The sequence below is a fragment of the Stegostoma tigrinum genome, chromosome 1, assembly GCF_030684315.1.
Source record: "Stegostoma tigrinum isolate sSteTig4 chromosome 1, sSteTig4.hap1, whole genome shotgun sequence".
Lineage (NCBI taxonomy): Eukaryota > Metazoa > Chordata > Chondrichthyes > Orectolobiformes > Stegostomatidae > Stegostoma > Stegostoma tigrinum.
Window position 1 is genome coordinate 22,238,440 of NC_081354.1, and position 19,303 is coordinate 22,257,742.

The window sequence follows — 19,303 nt, forward strand, 5'->3', positions numbered from 1 at the left end:
TCTAAGCAATATTCAAAAATAAATGGTTAAAATGGTTCACGACTGGAAGGTGTTGTTGTTCGTCACAAACACGGCATAGGTGCTCTACAAAATGGTCTCCAAGCCTCTGTTTGGCCTCACCGATGTAGAGGAGACCACATCAGGAGCAGCGGATGCAATAGACCACATTGACAGAGGAGCAGGTGAACCTCTGTCCAACGTGGAAGGTTTGTCGGTGCCTGGGATGGAGGGGAGGGGGCAGGTGGAGGGCAAGTGTAGCACCTCCTGCAGTTGCAGGGAAAAGTGCCGGAGGTGGTGGGGCTGGTGGGGAGTCTGGAGCAGATGAGGGAATAGTGGAGAATGTGTGGTCCCTACAAAAGACAGATGGGGTGGGGAGGGAAATATATCCTTGGTAGTGGGGTCGGATTGCAGGTAACAGAAGTGGGGAGAATGATACTTTGAATACAGAGGTTAGTGAGATGATGTGTGAGGACAAGGGAGACTTTGTCTTTGTTTTGGCTGCAGGGAGGAGATGTGAAGGCAGAGGTGTGGGAAACGCAAGAGATGCAGTAGAGAACATTTTTGACCACTGAGGGGAGGGGAACTTGTGGTCCTTGAATTAAGAGGGCATCTGGGATGTGCGGGAATGAAATGCTCCATCTTGGGAGCAGACACAGAGAGGTGGAGGACTGGGGAGTAGGGGATTGCATTCTTGCCGGAAGGTGGGTGAGAGGAGGTGTAGTCTAGGTAGCTGTGGGAGCTGGACTTGAAATAGATGTCGATTTCGAGGCGGTCACGAGAGATGGTGATAGAGAGGTCCAGGAAGGAGAGGAGGTGTCAGAGATGGTAGAGTTGAACTTGAGGTTGGGGTGAAAGGTGTTAGTAAAGTTGATGAACTGTTCAAGCTACTCGTGGGGGCATGAGACAGCACCAATACTGTCATCGATGGAGCAGAATAAGAGCTGTGGTTAGTGCCAGTGTAGCAACATTTCTATCACTTTGTTTCTACCACTTTGCAAGTTAGAAAATTCTCATAACAGAGATAAAATGGGTGATCTGTACCCTGATAGAAACCAGGGGTTAAGATCAGCAGAACAAATTAAATAATAATGGAGGAACTCAAAGGATTTAAATGATTATGATCCCAATTGATGATGCTTCTGGACAAATCGGATCTGAGAATAAAATTTGGCTTGATATGTCAAGAAAAAAACTTTTTTAATATGGCATTTAGTAACACAAGACTGCAAGCTTTCAACAGAAATTTTTCACACACACAAAAAAAAATTGAAATTACTCCAAAGGCTACCATTCCAACACCAAGTCACATTTTATTTACATGTGTGGGAGTCTTTGACACTGATCCAACTCCCTCAGAGCCAGCTGGTCAGAGTGAGCAGGATGTTAGACATTCTGTTCTTATCTGTCAGGACTCCCTGATTGGGCTGTTTATCTGGTCCAAATCAGGGAACACATATTATTAGGGTCACCTTCAAGTCTGAGAGGATATGCTTGTTTTTATTTTACATAACTTCTCCGAGGGAATTTTAGCACCAGATCAGATTCCTCTGACTCTGCCTCCAATATGGGTAGCACATGACACTGTAGCTTGCTTCTTGTACCAGGAGCATCTCAGATTCTGAGATATGTTCAATGTTTTACAGACAGAGGGAACCCTTAAGATTCTCGGATTCCCGAACCCTTGAGAAGGCTGTGAGGAGCTGGGATAACAAGGTGAGGAACTGGATGAACACAGCAGGCCAAGCAGCATCAGAGGAGCAGGAGGGCACATCTTGCTGTGGCACTATTTGCAGCTTTCATATGGTCCACATGCTTGTCCAGGACCACCGTACCTACCCAAACTTCATACCTCACAGCTGATGTGCAACTGAGATAACAAAGTGTGAAGCTGGATAACACAGTAGGCCAAGCAGCATCTCAGGACCACAAAAGCTGATGTTTTGGGCCTAAACCCTTCATCAGAGAGGGGGATGGGGAGAGAGTTCTGAAATAAATAGGGAGAGAGGGGGAGGCGGACCGAAGATGGAGAGAAAAGAAGATAGGTGGAGAGGAGAGTATAGGTGGGGAGGGGATATGTCAGTCCAGGGAGGACGGACAGGTCAAGGAGGCGGGATGAGGTTAGTAGGTAGGAAATGGAGGTGCGGCTTGAGGTGGGAGGAGGGAATAGGTGACAGGAAGAACAAGTTAGGGAGGCGGGGATAAGCTGGGCTGGTTTTGTGATGCAGTGGGGGAGGGGAGATTTTGAAGCTGGTGAAGTCCACATTGATACCATTGGGCTGCAGGGTTCCCGAGCGGAATATGAGGTGCTGTTCCTGCAACCTTTGGGTGGCATCATTGTGGCACTGCAGGAGGCCCATGATGGACAGCAACTCTGGGCACTGTTCCACTAACGAAGCTGTATCTGCAGCTAACCTTGACCGCCAGACATATTTTCAGATTGGAGGACCCTTTTGGAGTTTAGCCGGCATCTGCCAATGACCTTAGCTTGAGACAAATCACTCTTGCTCCCCATTATAAAATCTCATCCTCAATTGTAATCTGGTCTCTCTAGGTCAAAAAAAGGTAGGGATTCTGGTTGTGATAGCCTTTTATCCAAACACCACCAGCTGTTTCAGCTTACCAAACCAGATTGGTGTCCAAAGTCTGATATTGTCAGCAGTGACTGGAAGTTTTGTCCTGAAAATTTAAAACCATAATGGGATATTCAAATAGTGATACTACCGATGCTGTGTCCACCAGTGGGAGGCAGGTCAATGTATTCACATTCCCTAGCTGTCCCTCCCCTGCAGTGTTTAGATTTCAACCTGTACACACTTAGTATTAGAACTCACTACTGAATTTGGCGTGGACCTATTGTGGCACCATCTTGTCTGCTTTAAGTAGACCTAGCAGGGGTTTGCAGTCAGTTATTATTATAAATTTACATCTGTAAAGGTATTGGTGGAACTTCCTGACTCAAAATATGACCACAGTAGACAGAGAAGGAAGGTTTGGCAAAATGTAAATCATCCAGATAAAATCACCCAGATAAAATATTGGGCGTTCATCTCCTTTGGGCTATTTATGAGCTAATGCTATCCCAATGTTATTTCACAGGGCATTGCATTTCAAAACCAGATCTTGCTTGGGACAACAGAGTGTCACTCCTTAGAAGGATGAGAGCTGTTTCTTCACTTCCCTAAGAGTTATGGCTTGGCTCCACCATCATTTCCTTGATTTAAGACCTGATGCAAAGGGTGCACATGAACTTATTATAATAATTCACCAGCCCAAGGGAAAGATCTAAGCTCTGGTAAAGACATACGATCTGAGGCACCTTGTATCGCCCTCACATTTCCTTCTAATGGATGTAACCGGTCTTGTTGGCTCTGTATGTCACTTGGAGAGCCCAGAATGCACACTTTTTTTTCTTTCTAAAGCATACACATGCCTGGGAAAAATGTCCAAGGGCAACACCCAAGGTCTCTTTGTGCTCTTTATTGGTCTTCCCCTTTATCAGCATGTCAGCTAGAAAAATTGTGACCTGGGTACATCTTATAAAATTGTCAGCAGAAAAACTACATAGGCTGACGATACCTCAGACAGTGTCCTCGTATTTGTTACAAACCCTTATTGGTTATTAATTGTAGCATACTTCTGGGGCTTCACTCAGGGCAGCCATTTTATAAATCAAAAAAACTGTTGAGCCAATCGAGGTGAATCTTCCCCGGCTAATTTCACCCCATTGATCTTGGGCTCAAGCCTTTTACTACAATCACATTAACTGAACTAGTTGCGTCTCATTACAAGGCTGGAACCCAAGTTGTAGCTTGAATCTGTAAAGATTCCCTGGTATAGATTCTCAGTCTAGCTGGAGGTCTTGGACGACTTAAGGTTTGGAGTTCAGAGTGAATTTTCTTAAAGACTGGTCCTGCACTCACTAATACAGCCATACTGCTTCTGTTAGAACGAGGTGACCATTTACCCAGACATTTATTTTGATTGTTCAGCAACATCCAAATCAGATCCACTTTAATTGTTTCAAGCCAGAGATAGATAGGCTTTCCAGGATATGCACCCTCTTGGATATTAGCCTATGAGTTCTCCTACTAATTTTAAGTCTAATGTCTTGTGTCCATGTACTGGCAACAATGACAATGGGTTGCCAGTCAGGATCTTGGAGAAAATGTTAACTGTTTGGCTGAGGTTTGGCTTTGTTTTTGGGGTTTTGCTGTGGGCTGACCTCGAGTCCCTCTGCTCAGGATATGTCCTGAATCATACTATGCAATGGTCTTCAGTCAAAGTGGTTTTCCCCACATACAGCCAGACTGTCAAGGGTGCCCACTTCCATTAGAATACCCTTCAGCTCGTATGCTCCACTTGCTGCATTATCCAATGACAAAACTAGTTGGAGTGCCTGTCTGAAGTCCAGTTGGTCTTCAGGTCATAAGGACTTTTGCGTGGTTACATCATTAAATCTCACTCTTTTTGGCATTGAAATAACTCCATAGGCTGATATCCTGTTACCAGCTCACCCTTTATTTATACATGGAGAGCCCTTGACACTGATTCAACTCCTTCAGAGTCAGCTCTGAGTGACCAGTGCTTCTAACACTCCTGTTATCATCTGTCAGCCAGGGTTCTCAGATCAACAGCCCCAATCTGGTCCAGTTAAAGGAACTCATTCTGTTGCCTACCTGGCTGACTTTGTTACAATCACTACAAACATGTCACTAACCTCGCTAAATTTAGAAGAGAGTTAACAGGATCTAAAGCATGCAATAAAAAAAGTGCAACCCTCTTTCTTGACACTACCCATTACACAACCTTGAAGCCAGAAAAATTGTACACCAGCCTCAACTCTTTAGTGTTAAAGATAATTAACTCCTTACACATTCTTTCTTGTGATCAATGGAAAATGATGAACCATTCTTCCATGGGCCTCCAAGTTATTAGTTCAAAGACATTACCACAACCCCACAGCCTCTGGATAGTTTCCAGATGACTTTGGCATGTATTCCTGGACCATATAAGTGTGGTTAGAGCATTGGATAACAGGTGAGAACCAGACAGCAAGGATAAATTCAGCATTTTCAAATTGGCAGGCTGTGGCTAGTAGGGTCATATGCATCAGTGCTGGGCCCTCAGTTACTTTCAATCTAGTCTAATGACTTAAATGTTCCTCTCAGTCTATTCATCTGAGACATATTTGATGACACAAACCTACGGGGAATACAAACTGTGAGGAAAATGCAAAGAAAAAAATAACACCAGTTAAGTGAATGGGCAACAAAGCTAGTAGATTAATATAATGTACAGAGTAAGGTTATTCACTTTAGTTCAAAGAATAAAAACATTTCTTTCCCAGAAGGGTCTGAAACAGGGGAGATAGAGTCACATGGCATTACTACTATGTAACTAGTATTCTGAAGGCTCATGCTAATGCTCCAGCAATGGGCTTGCGTACCACCATTCCTACAACAGACAGAATTCCAATTCAATTATTTAAAAACACTAATATACAAAGTTAGTTTAAGTAATGGTAACATTGATAATTCAGATTTTCTAAACCCACTCATTTGGTGAATGTCCTTTAAAAATCAAAGGAGAGGGAATTCTATCATCCTCATCCAATCAGACTCATATGTGATTCCAGACGAAAAAGCTGTGTGACTAACTAACTCTTACTATTCTGTGAAATAGGTTAGGAAGGCACTCAGTTCAAGAAGGATTGGGGCTGGGTGAATTCTGGTTCTACTAATTGTAGTGACCAGACACTGGCTGAGCTTCCTCAATTTATTATGGTTCCAGAAGTGAAACTCCAAATCATTAAACATCTGGTTGAGGTTGAAAGAGCTGGTTCCCTTTGATTATTCATCCATTTCCCACACCCCTAACCTCCACCCCCCAACTCCATACTTGGTCAGTTGCAAAGAGAAAGAACAACTGCCAAGTTAAATTATAAAGGATCCCTTCTTTTGCAGAAGCTTTTCTCCTAGCTCCAAACAACTTCATTTTTTAAATAAGAGCCAGTTGTGGTCAAGTGGACAGCAGCAGAAAATCTTTCAAGATTGATTAAAAGCTACAGTCAAGCACGCTGGGAACTTTTGTCGAACCAATTTAAACTGACCTCAGTTAAAACAGTAGCCAAAACCTGCTGTTCCCTATGTTGGCCAAATAAAGCAGTTGTCAAGGTAACCACCTAGACAGGCTAGGCCCATACTACTTTGTATGGAGTAAGGAATGTAGCTGTTTAACATTTGGGCGTTTACCAGTAAAATTCCATTGGCTGGGATCAAACAACGTGATCAAGATTTGGCCAACTCATTGGCTTAGTGCTCAGGAAATTTCTGGAAACTGAGCACATTTTGAGATTTTGAGCATGGAGCTGGAGGAACATAGCAGGCCAGGCAGCATCAGAGGAGCAGAAAAGTTGACGTTTTGGGTCAGTGCCCTTATTCAGAAATGGGGAGGGGGAAGGGAGCTCAGAGATAAAGAGAGAGGAGGGGTGGGGCTGGGGAAGATAGGTGGGATGGTGATAGGTGAGTACAGGTAGGGAGTGGTGGGGATTGGTCAGTGGGTCGGGTGGGGTGAATTTGTGGGAGAGAAGATGGACAGTTCCTGTCAGGTCAAGGAGGTAGGGATAAGAGAAAGGTTTGGACATGGGATGAGGCCGGGAGTGGGGAGATTTTAAAACTGGTGAATTTTTTGTTAAGGTCATTGGGTTGTAAGCTCCCAAGGTGGAATATGAGGTGTTGTTTCTCCAGTTTGTGGATGCTGTCATTGTTGCACTGGAGGAGGCCCAGGATGGACATGTCACCCAGGAAATAGGGGAGGGAGTTAAAGTGGTTGGTGACCTGAAGCTATTTCAGCTATTATTAGATGGCACAACTGATGTTGGAAGTTCGAGCCACTTCATTTTGCATGTTGGCAGAAATTTTATTGTTCAAAAAGCTAGAATTAGGGGCCAAGCCACAAAATAAGGTGGTTGGTGGGGTGGGCGCGTGGGTGGTGGGGGCACGGTATTAGAGATGAAATCAGATTTGGGATTGAGTTGAGGAGGCACTTTTTCACACGAAGGATTGTGAATCTGCAGAATTGCTCATGAAACAGTTGAGGCCAGCCTGTTGTAAGTTTTTAAGGCAACGATAGATTTTTGAACAGTAAAGGAATTAAGGGTTACGATGAACAGGCGGGTAAGTAGAGCTGAGTCTATGATCTTATTGAATGGCTTTATCTTGCTCCTATTTCTTATGTTCAAAATGCCTTTTGACAGTGACTAATAAACAGTCAGTCAGAGTAAGAGAAAGTATTCTATATATTTCACCTGCAAAGTTCCAGCCTTACACTAGTAAATCCGGTCAATAAACATACTCACTAATGTTTCACTTAGTTTTGCCTTCAGGACTTAGACCAAATAAACTAGGCATGTCCACAGGAAATGTTTTCCTGCTGAGAGCAGGAAACACCAGCCCCTTGTTTTCTTCAAATGTCTCCCAGATTGACGTTTCTCCTGACACATAAAAGCAGTTTCATGGATTTCACATAGGAATTTGCTCATCCAAAAATCACCGCATTGGTATGTATATTTTTTTTGTTGCAGTACCAGTTTTCTTTTGTTTTAAACAAAGGTGCATTTCAAAATTTAAAGTAAAAATATATCAAAACATTTTGATGTACTGATCTTTTGTTCCAATGCAGTGGAACCCTGACTCTCAATCTCAAATTGAGGAGAATGTATTGATTCGGAAAATATGGAGAAATTTAAGGAATAGAGTTAGTACGTGGTAATGGCAAGCAGGTGGTAAAGCAAATTGCATACTAGTCTTTATGGCAAGTGGATCAGAGTATAAGAATAAAGCAAAGGCTTCCTAGATTAGTCAATGGAGCAAGAGGTTTGACCTATAAGTTGGAAGAGTAATTTTGACCTCTGTCCTCTTATGAATAAGAAAAATGCACAAGATTATGAAGAGGCTACTGAGAGGTCCTCTCTTAGGGAACGTAAAGTCAGGGGTGTGCTACAGTAAATGCCAATATGCCATTTGTTTCTTTAATAAAAACAGGATGATCATTTGACTGAAATAAGAAATTCACTTAGGGTTTCAAATATTTGTAAGTATTTCGCCCAGAACGTTTTTGAATCTCAGTCATCGAATATATTTAAGGCTGAGACATAGATTTTTGATCTAATTGAAACAGGGAATGAGAAGATGACAGGAAAGTGGGCTTCAAGCCCAGGTAAGCCATGATAATAAAGATAGCAGAGTAGGCTTGCCAGACTCTGGATTTCTGCTCAATTTCCAATACTTTTATGACAGGGTTTTTTTTTGTTTAGGCAAGTGGTGATGAGGTGGAAAAAGATGGAGAGCATTGCATGATGGAATTACTGATACTTACTCATGGTTCTGTGTGGCCTGATACCAATGGGAGATGTATTGCAGCCATAACAGCTGCCACTCCATTTGTCAAGTTCGTTTTCGGAGACCCTCAAGGACTTGCTGCAATAACAAGACACTGGCCTGTTTAGAAAATCACAAATCCTTTTATTACCAAGCAAGTACAAGCTGTGGAGAATCACTGTACTTAACCCGGCACAGAGTGCAGACTCTCACAAGTAATTCTCCCAGAGCAGCGGACAGTCCCTTTTTTTGATACTTTACAATAGACATGATACATAAAACAATTACTACAACAGACAAAGACAGGATACCAAACAATTATTACATCAAGAACATAAAAGACCAGGATATAGTATCGATTGCTAGTGAAGTGACTGCTAATGGCAGGAGGCGATTTCAAGTTGTTATCAGGACAGATTGTGATTTCAAGTTGCTGGTGTGTCTGGCTGGAACAAAGTCAGTGCCCTGGCCCCTTTGTCAGCGACAGAAGTTACATGCTTTAGAGGTCTCACGCCTTTATAAATATTCCTCATCTAACCCTATTTGAAATAGTTTAATTCTAATTTTATTCAGTCAGGAAGCTTAAGGCAGTGTCTGCATACCGATGTGTGGGAAGATTAGGAGTTACAAAAGTTTTACACTGAATTCCTAGCTGGACAGGAAGCTTCAGGGCAGTGCCTGCATACCTATGTGTAGGCAGATAAAAGACTTTAATTTATAGAAATATAGAAATCAATGGGATGTTATCACATTAACATCTCACATTGACTTGCAGATGAAACGTAACTACGCTTTGAAGGTTCTTTTGGCAAATTCCCACCATCCCAACAGCAACCACAATGACTTTGCCCTGCACTGGATCCTCTTTGCCCCATCATGAGGAGCGGGAGAATGGCTGTTGAATGACAAAGGATCTCTACTTTACCCAGTTGGCTCATGACTCCATGCCATTCAGTCTTGGCAGGATAACCTGTCTACAATGGGAATCCTGTAGTCTCAAGCAAGTTTATGCAACAAATTATTGGTGTTCCAAGCAAAAACAATAAAGGTGCCAAGGCCCTTATGGTCTATTGTATCCTTTACAGCATCGCTATCCTGACGTTATAACTCATTAGACTAAAAGACCACTTCAGGAATGGATGAAAAATAATATAGGACGCATCCAGTTCTCTCTAACCAAAGGAGTTGGCTCCAGTCGATACCCAGATACTGATTCCACTAAAGTCACAACCACAGTTGTTCCACAATTCCACATCTTTGAATGCAACACAGTATCATCTGGCTAATATCGCCTCCAACAACACATGCATGTACCTATGAAATTGCTCCCCCCAGACATTGCCTGTTCCAGTGGTGCCTCAGTAGATACGACATTATCGTTGGAAAACCACCTCAAGCAGCTTCGGACTGTGAGCACCCAGCTTCAGACACTGTTCAACAAATAGAACCGCAGTTTGGGCTGACTGGCTGAAGGATTTAAATAAGGACACTAATAGAACAGCTGTACTCCCAAGAGGCCTGTAGATTCATACCCTGGGGGCAGGGGGTGGGGGGGTGCGATTGCCTCTCCCCAGCCATCAATAAATCTGATAGACTATATTTCTGTGAACACTACATGCCCATTAAGCACTGATATCTGCAGCCACAATGACAGTAGTCTGAATCTGCTGAACACCAATCTGTGCTTCATATTTCAATAAGCCAAAATCTCATGATCTCCCTGAGCACTCACATTAGCGATGAAATATTTGTTTGCTTCCATTGCACTGCAGGCTGAAGCCAGGACAGTAAGGGGCCAGGGGACTCTTCAGAAACTTCCCCTTGAACTGTAGCATGCAATATCAGGCACATTGTCCCAAAGACCTTTGGCTTTCTTTTAATCACTGAACAATGTTTGCACAAGTGGCCAAAGTCAGTCAGTGTACTTTTGAATGTCATATCCAACTACTAAGCCACCAGCTTCATACACTGAAAAATGTGTTCCTCTCCCATTACATACACTCATTTGCAAACCTTATTCATGCCAACTCACCTGCGAGTCACATCTTCATCTGATTCTCAGACACTTAGCACTGCTGGGTCCCTCATGTTCACTCCTCAAAAAACTTGCAACATCACAGCTAATCAAATACTGAAGGTACATCATAAAACATATTTTCTCTTTGACTCCCCATGGAATGTGAGTAAGAGATGAAAGAGCAGGAAGACAGTGATGAAGAAAGAACCTTGCCACGTTTACATTATGATAAAAGGTATTGATACAATTGAGCTGCAACCAGGAGGGCAAATATAATCCTCATAGCAATGCAATAGATGGTGGGGTCACACACAAGTTGTGGAGAAGACAGTCGATAGATATGGCATGGTAGAACGCCTGGTCCATTAGGAAGTTTGCTAAAAGTAGGTAATTAATGCCAAGGAGCATGGAAAAGACTGGCAGCAACTTGGCGCAGGATATTCTCTAGAGCTTTGGCATGGTGGTCAACTCCATACAAAAACACTAGAAGACCCAAGTACGATTCATGATCTGGTAGATATCAGTTTCCGATGTGCCAGAAGTAGAAACCACCCAACTCTGGATGCTGCTGTAGCATCTCAAGGGCTGTTCTCATGAAAAACCAGCGAGCGGGCAAGGGCTGGTGTTTCTTTGCCCAAATCAGGACAGGACGAAAGGGAGATGGACAAAAACAAAACACACCAAATGCTACCCATTTGTCTACTCCTTTGTTCAAAACTGCAGTGACATTCCTGAAGACAGGTGAGAGCAGTTTCATCAGGATTATAAATTCTAGATCAACTTTCAAGGCTGCAGTAGATATTCTCTGCTACCGTCAGTTTGAAAATGGCCTCGTTGCTGCCTTCCAGTCTACAGCTGCTGCTCTCATACTGAAATGGTACAGTCTGGAGCAGGGATCTTGAAGAGCAATATGAGGATTGTATATGCTTTCTTCATGCTAAAATTCAGCAGTCTTCCATAAGTGTATAGCAGCCACTTGTGCAGCTCATCACCAGCAAGAAGCGAACCTAAAAAAACAAGCATTCACGGAAGACAAGATCCAAGCATATGCATCTAACGTGATAATCTGGCTTTTTCATGCATGCATTGTGGGACAACTGATTTGATTTTATTCGATTTTTAAAGTTTGTTTGGGTTCAGTTTTGTGGTTTATTTCTTTTAAAAAAAGTAAACATACACTCTGGACAAGTGAAGAGTGCTATGGTCAGCGACAGAGGAAAAATATAATATCAGACAGACAGTCAACGAACAGGAAATTCATAGAATTAATATGAGGAGGTAATTTGAGCTATTGAATTTGCACCAGCTCTGAATGAGCACTGAGACTCTTTGAGACTTGGCAATGGCCATTTTTCTGCTTTTTCTACATAATTTAACAGTTTCTCCAGCTTGCAATGCAAAGTGTAGCCAACAGTGCAAGTCCAAATCCTGATATTTAAAATAAAAGAGCAGTACTTCTCGACCTCTCCCTTTGCCTGGAGGTGGCAACCCTCAGGTTGAACCACCAGTCATTTCTCGAATAAGAGCCACCCTGTGGTCTGCTAAGACATTCGCAAATCGAGTATTCTATTTGAATAATTTTCCAATGTCCCAATTCAGCCAGTCTCAACCATATTTTCAAGTGGGACATTCCAGCCAAAGATTTTTTTTCCCATTTATTGCATTTACTTCTGTCTCTCCCCTTTTATGAGCAGGATCAAACTTTCTCCACAACTACTGTCCAGATATGTCACAATTTAGAAAGATTCTATTAAATCATCTTCTCTCCAATCTTCATGATTTCTCATCATGGAAACCATCTTTTTGGAACATGTTCTGTACTATCCAAAGCATTTATATCCTTCTTGAAGTCTACCACCCAGTAGTGCACAACACCAATTGGCCTCTTCTACAGGTTGAGCAGAGCCTCTATGCCATTAGCAATAACATTCAGGATAGTGCATGCATTAAAAACTGTCCTCTCTACTGGTCATGCCACCTTTAATGAATCATTTACATATCTCTGTTCCTGCAAACCATTTGGATTAGTATCCTTTACTTTAAAGTTTCCTTTCACATTTGTCCTGCCGAGATGCATCACTTCAGTTCTCCACATTGAACTTCATCTCCTACCCATCCTCCAAAATTTGTCAAATATCCTTTATAGTTCTACGCTGAACTTCTCAGTTTACAATACTTTCAAAGTTTTGTATCATCCACAAACGCTTGAAAATGTCCTTATCATATTTAGGTCTAAATCATTAGTAAACCTCTGGAAAGCCAAAGGCTCACAATTAGACCCTTGGAGAATACCAACCTTCCTCCAAACAAAACTAAAACAAAAAAATCGAATACTCAGTTTCTTACTCCTTTGCCATTTGTGTATCCAATCTGCCATAATTCCATAAACTCAAGCTTTGCTCACCAGGTCTGTTGTGTAACAAAGTATCAAATGCTTTTTGGAATCTACGTAGGAATACAACACCGTCTATCTTCACCAATGCTCAACAATTCAAGACAACTTTAGCAAGCTCGCTAAACAGTAATCTGAAGAAAGGTTTAGGCCCAAAACATCAGATTTCCTGCTCCTCTACTGCTGCTTAACCTGCTGTGTTCATCCAGCTCTACACCTTGTTATCTCAGTTTAAACAATGCTTCCCCTTAAGAAATCTACATTTCCTCTCCTTAATGAATCCATATTTGTCCATTTGACATTTAATTCTAGCCCAAATTATTGTTGAAACATTGCCAACCACTTCAAGTAAACTGACTGGTCTATAATTACTGGCTATCCTTACAGGCAAGGGCATAATATTTTGCAGTTCTTGAATCTTCTGGTAACCACCCTCTAGTCAGAAGGAATATTGAAAAAAAATGTGGTCACCGCAGGTTCTACTTTTTCCCCTACACTTTATCTAGTCTAGGAGCCTCGTCCATGTTAAATACCAACAGCTCATCTAATAACTCTTCCTCATCAAATTTTAAATCTTCTAGTGATGGAGTTTCTTCCTGAGTCACCATGGTCTGGTTAGTATCTACTTCCTTGGTAAAGACAAATGCAAAGTAGGCATTTAATACCTTAGACATGCCTCCATACGCAAATCCTCTTTTAATTGATCTTACTACATCATTTCATACCCTCTCATTATTTGTATACCCATAGACGACAGTGTTTTTTTTTATATTAACTAAAAGGCACTTTTCATAATCTGTCTTTGATTCTTATTTGCCTTTTCACTGACCTTCTGAACTTTGTATTCAATTTGGTTCTCAACTGCATCTTTAGTGATCGTTGATTGAGATCAAAGTGCTTATTTGCTGTCTTCTTTTCCATCTACTGTGGTCTGAATGTATTTGCCTTCCCTTCCTTTGAAGGAGTATAATTTGATTGAGCCAAGCATGTTTTTTTTGGAAGATAACCCATTGGTCAGCATATGTTCCTATCAACCTTTGTCTCCAAAGGCCCAGCTCCTCTCTTACCCCAGTTTAGTCAACTCTCACACAAGTTAATTTTTCTTATTCTGCATTGTTCATTGCATCACAAGGTTTAGGAAAAGAACAAAGAACAAGGTCACCTAAATACTTCCCTGTCACATGATTATTTGGCCCATTGCATTCTTAAGTGCCACGTCTAGGAGTGTTGGACTGGTCTTGAAATTTATCACGAACATAATCTGCATTCAGATTGTTAAAGCCTGCCATTATGAAGCATTTAGCCCTCTGTACTTTTCTTTTATGTTCCTTTACGTTCTTCTCAGTCGTAGGTAGCATTTGGACAAGCCAGGAAATGTAATTGCACTTCTTTCGATTCTTAGTTCCAAGCAGATTGTACCAGAAATATCATTCCATTTCCCCAGTTCCTGTGACGTTCTCCATGGCCAATATCACCACCTCTGATTTCCTTTTGCTGTATTGAGGAATATCTAAAGTCCCATCCTACTCTTTCTGGAAGAGGTCTCAGGTGTAGCCACAATCTTAAATTCCACCTGGAAATTTGCCCCTGTAATTTACATATCTTATTCACTATGTGCCATATGGTCACATATAAATCGACTATTTATAGTGATTTGGAGTCATAGAGATGTATAGCACAGAACCAGATCCTTTGGCCCAATCATCCATGCTGACCAGATATCCTGGATTATCTTGTCCCATTTCCCTCTAAACCTTTCCTATTTATATGTCCATCCAAATGCCTTTTAAATGTTGTAATTTTACCAGCCTCCAACACTGCCCCTGGCAACTCATTCAATACACACATCACCCTCTGCGTGATAAAGTTGCCCCTTAGATTTAAAAGGGCCCTTTCTCCTCTCAATTTAAAAACTTATGCCCTCTAGTTTTGGACTCCCCCCACCCCAGAGAAAGGACTTGGCTATTTACCTTTGTTCATGCCTCTCAAGATTTCATAAATCTCTAAAGGTCAAACCTTGGCCTCTGAGGCTCCAGGGAAAATATTCAGCCTCTCTGACAGTTCAAACCCTGCAACCCTGACAACATTCTTAAATCTTTTCTGAACCCTTTCAAGTTTCACAACATCTTCCCGATAGAAGGAAGGCCAGATTGCACACAATCCTCCAAAACTGGTTGAACCAATGTCCTGTACAGCAGCAACATGAATTCCCAGCTCCTATACTCAATGCACTCACAATAAAGGCAAGCATATCAAATGCCTTCTTCACTATCAAGAACAAAAATAGAAATTGCTAGAGAAGCTCAGCAGGTCGAGCAGCATTTGAAGAAAAATAAGTGTTAATGTTTTGGTTCCGGCGACCCTTCCTCAGAACATCTTCACTCTCTTATCTACCTGCAATTCTATTTTCAAGGAACTGTGATCCAAGATCTTTGTTCGGTAATACTCCCTGGGACCTTACTATTAAACATGTAAGTTTTACCCTGATTTGCCTTTTCAAAATGCAGGTATTTCGTGTCCCCTTTTTGCCCTCCTGATTTCCCTCAAGTATACTACTACTGTCTTCATAATCTGCTAAGAATTCAATCGATCTCTGCTGCCTATACCTGATATACTGCTTTCTTCTTTTTCTTGACCAAAACCTCAGTTTCTCAAGTTACCCAGCATTCCTTACACTTACCAAGCTTGCCTTTCACCCCAACTGGAACATACTACATCTGGGCAATTATAATGTTTTAATTTCTCCCTTACTCCACCTCCGATTACCTTACTATTCTAGCACTATTACTGACTTTCTGCATTGTTTTCCTTTTTGGTATTCTCTGGTTCACACAGTCCTGCTGATTTAGTTTAGCGTTCCTGAATTGGTGATGTATTTGCTCACATGTTGAGCATTCAGGGATAGTCTGGCCAGAGTTTTTGCCTCCTCTTTCTACTCCAACTCTAAAGTCCTCCATCACCTTTCCGTCCTCATCATGGGCTTCCTCTTACTCAGTGAGCACCGTACAGCTGATGTCAAGGCCATACCCTTCTAAGTGGTAGGTTTTCATAGCACAGAGCAGACTGTAACAAATCTTGGCTCAAACTCTGCTGAATACTGCAAGACTCCTCTGAAACAACTTCTGCTGTGCAACTGTTGATTAGCACTTAGATGGCCTGCTGAAATCACATTTCATGTAGCAGCATAAACAGTTAGAATCCATTATAATGTAGTCAGGATCTCAAAAGCAAAAAAGAAAAAGCTGTTTCATAGCAGAACCATGGATAGGTAATTCTATGTAGAACCAAGAAGTGACAAAAAAAGGGGATTTCACTGAGGGGCAAGTCAGGTCAGATGATTTTGGGGATGGGGCAGGAGAAAACAAAAGTCAGGGTGGATCAGGCTGAGGCTAAGTCAGAACTTGGGAGAAGTGTGTTGGTGATGGTATAGGTATGAAGTCATTTGGGGCTGAGTACAGGGACAAGAGTGAGGGTGGGTTGCACCAAATGGACACTTGGTGTGTTTGGGTGAGGTGGAACTCAGCTCAGGCCAAGAAGAGAGTTCAGCTGGGCCCAGGAATGAGTTGGGAGCCAAAAATTCAAGTGTAATACAACATGGCTCACAGTACTGCAAATCACCTTACACTCTTAAGTACTTTGTCGGTGTGAGGGAAGCAAGAGTTATTTAATCAATATCTAGCTCTTGTGTTCCAGTAGCCACCTTCTGGCTTAGGCCAGTGTCAGAGAAAGATGGTGTTATGTTGGCCGTCAGGCATCTGCATTATTTGTTTCCTCTTGCTACATGGCAACTGGAAGTTGAAGTCAAGTCCCTTCCCTTTGATACACATCTTGGAATTCACGTCTAATGGATGTGAAGTGACATGTGTCCAATATGTTTCTTTGCATCAAGAGGAAGCCCACAATCTTTTTGAAGCCTTGTGCTCATACAGTCCATCTACTCCCTTCTGGCTAGTGAGAACAAAATATTTTCAATGTTGGAGTGAACTTGGGTTTGCTGTAAATATTGCAAGCCTGGCTAGTTCCTGGCCTATCAGTTCATGGCCACCAAATTTAGAGGCACTGGAGTGCTATCTTTACTGTGAAGCGAGGGAAGTGCAGTGGCTGCAGCAGGTTCTAGTCCAAACCTCATAGTGAGACCAGCAAAGAGGCATAATATATTGTGTAGCTAAAGGAACTGATCCCTGAACACTTTGGTGGATGACAATCCCTCCTGGCCATTCCACTGAGTAGTTTACCCTGTTCTGGTAACTCACTTATTTATTTGGCCTCCAATGGTGTTTACCAAGGTTGAAGACACAATGGCACCCATTCCTGGAAGTATATAGACTAACCAGAATTCAACAAATCCAGGAGAAGAAAAAAATCATTCAGCATGCACCATGCAATTCTATTGACCTTAGCAACTTTTAAAAAGTCAGGAATCATAAAAATCACATCCAATCACAATTAAAATGAACATCAGGAACTATACTGAAAGTACATTGACTTCTGAGGAAGGGTCACTAGATACAAAATGTTAAACTCTGGTTTCTTTCAACTGATGCTGCCAGATGTGCTGAGCGACTTCTGTTTTTGTTTCTGATTTGCAGCATCTGCAGTTCTTTCAGTTTGTAGTAAACTGAAAGTAGTTACTAATCACATTAAATCATATGGTCTGGTGTCCCCTTCTATTCTATGTGCAATTGTGCTCTATTAAGAAGCTCCAAAATGGTAGTGCTGAAGTCAAAGCAACATTCCATCCTGATTCACCTAAGTTGCGGTGTGGCCAGGTTATTGAGTGAATACTCCCTCTGGGGCCTGACACTCTCACTAAACTGGTAGACAGCATAATTAGCACTAAGCCTCATCGTGCTGCAGACAACATTTTGAAGACAAATATCATTTCGGTACAACTTTCACGAAAACTTTGCACCCAAGATCTGCAACATTTAAAAGCTAAATATTGCTTTCCCTCTCCGCCTTTTGTCCCCCAAAAAATCTTGGAACAGCTCAGCTTTTAACTCACTAACAGCACAGAACTGTATGACTCATTTCGGTTGCACCAGCCTAATTAGGTATGAATACACAGTTTATTTGAGAAAATTGTCTGATCGAAAGAAAGTGATCCCAATTGATCATTAAAGCTTTTTAAAAATGCTAGCTAGCATTTAAATCAATTTACAAATCAAATACTAAATTTGAATAAAACAATGAATAACCAATTTTGAAGTCGGGATCCCCACTGGATAAAGTGAAAATGCTGAACTTGCCTTTCTCACCAGAGGAGAAACTGGAGTACCTTAAACTTCACAGAAACTTACAGCTTCTACCACAGATGGAAAATGAGTTGCTTCTGTTCATCCACACAATGTTCTACTCAGTCTTCTAGAGATTGCTCAAGTCAGATGCTTCATTTGTTTGCTCAATGTCCTCATAGGATATTGTCTTGACATCTGTTCTCCCTTAGGAGTGTTAGGTTCACAATTACAGCAAATAAATAAAAATCAAGTTTACCATTGGTGCCGTTTCACTGCTTCCTATTTCTAAATCATTGCCAGAACCGTTGCATTAATATCTCCAGAGACAGAGTGTGCTCTAAATCTATGAGTCCCAATATGATTGGGTTGAATGGATAGGGAAGCAGTAGCTAACAATTTTACAAAAAAAAACTAATGCTCCAAAGGGTCAGAAATCACATATAATGAAGCAGATATTGTATATTGAAAACATTAATGGCTCTTGACCAATGGCTCAAGGATGGCTCCTCAACTTGGCAGCCTGTTTGACATGAAGGCTGATTTTATTTGCCATTGAATTCAACATTATTCAAATGTTTCTCCTTGCTAGTTTCTAATGGTGTTCAATTCCCATAGCCTTTATGACTTGTCAGTATCTTGTCAGAAGGATTCAAGACTTTGTTTAAAATTTTACTCCAACATGGACTATTTTACAGGCCACAGAATAAAATATATGGTGATGTTCTTTGTAGCATAATCTCTGTGATATTTCATACAGAAAATCAAAGATCACATTGAAGAGTGGCCAAACTAAGCTGGGGTTAGTAAAGAGTTAAGAATTTGCAGTTATCGAGAGGATTTAAGATAGTAAAGCATCTGCAAGTGAAGGGGGATTTCAGAGAGCTGATGGAAAGACACATAAGAAATTAACAAACACCATGAAAGACTGGTAGAACTCAGCAACAGACCAGATTAGAAAGTCTGGCAAAGTAGAGGGAAAGATCATCCATTAGGAGGAACAATGCGAAAAAAGAACGTAGTGGACAGAATTTCCACATAATATTGAAACCAAATAGCAGGGGCTATTAAAGGAGTGGACATAGTCTGGGCTCAAAGAAAAGAGAGAATAAAGAAACAAAGAACAAAAAGAAGAAAGCAGTGTAGAGGGGTCAGTAACAGGACCCGTACTGTTAATGTAAAGTGATGACTTGGATGTGAATAAGAAGGTATAATTGTTAAGTATACAGGTGTCGCGGATTGGTGGTGTTGATGATAGTGAAGAAAACAGTCTCAGGCTATT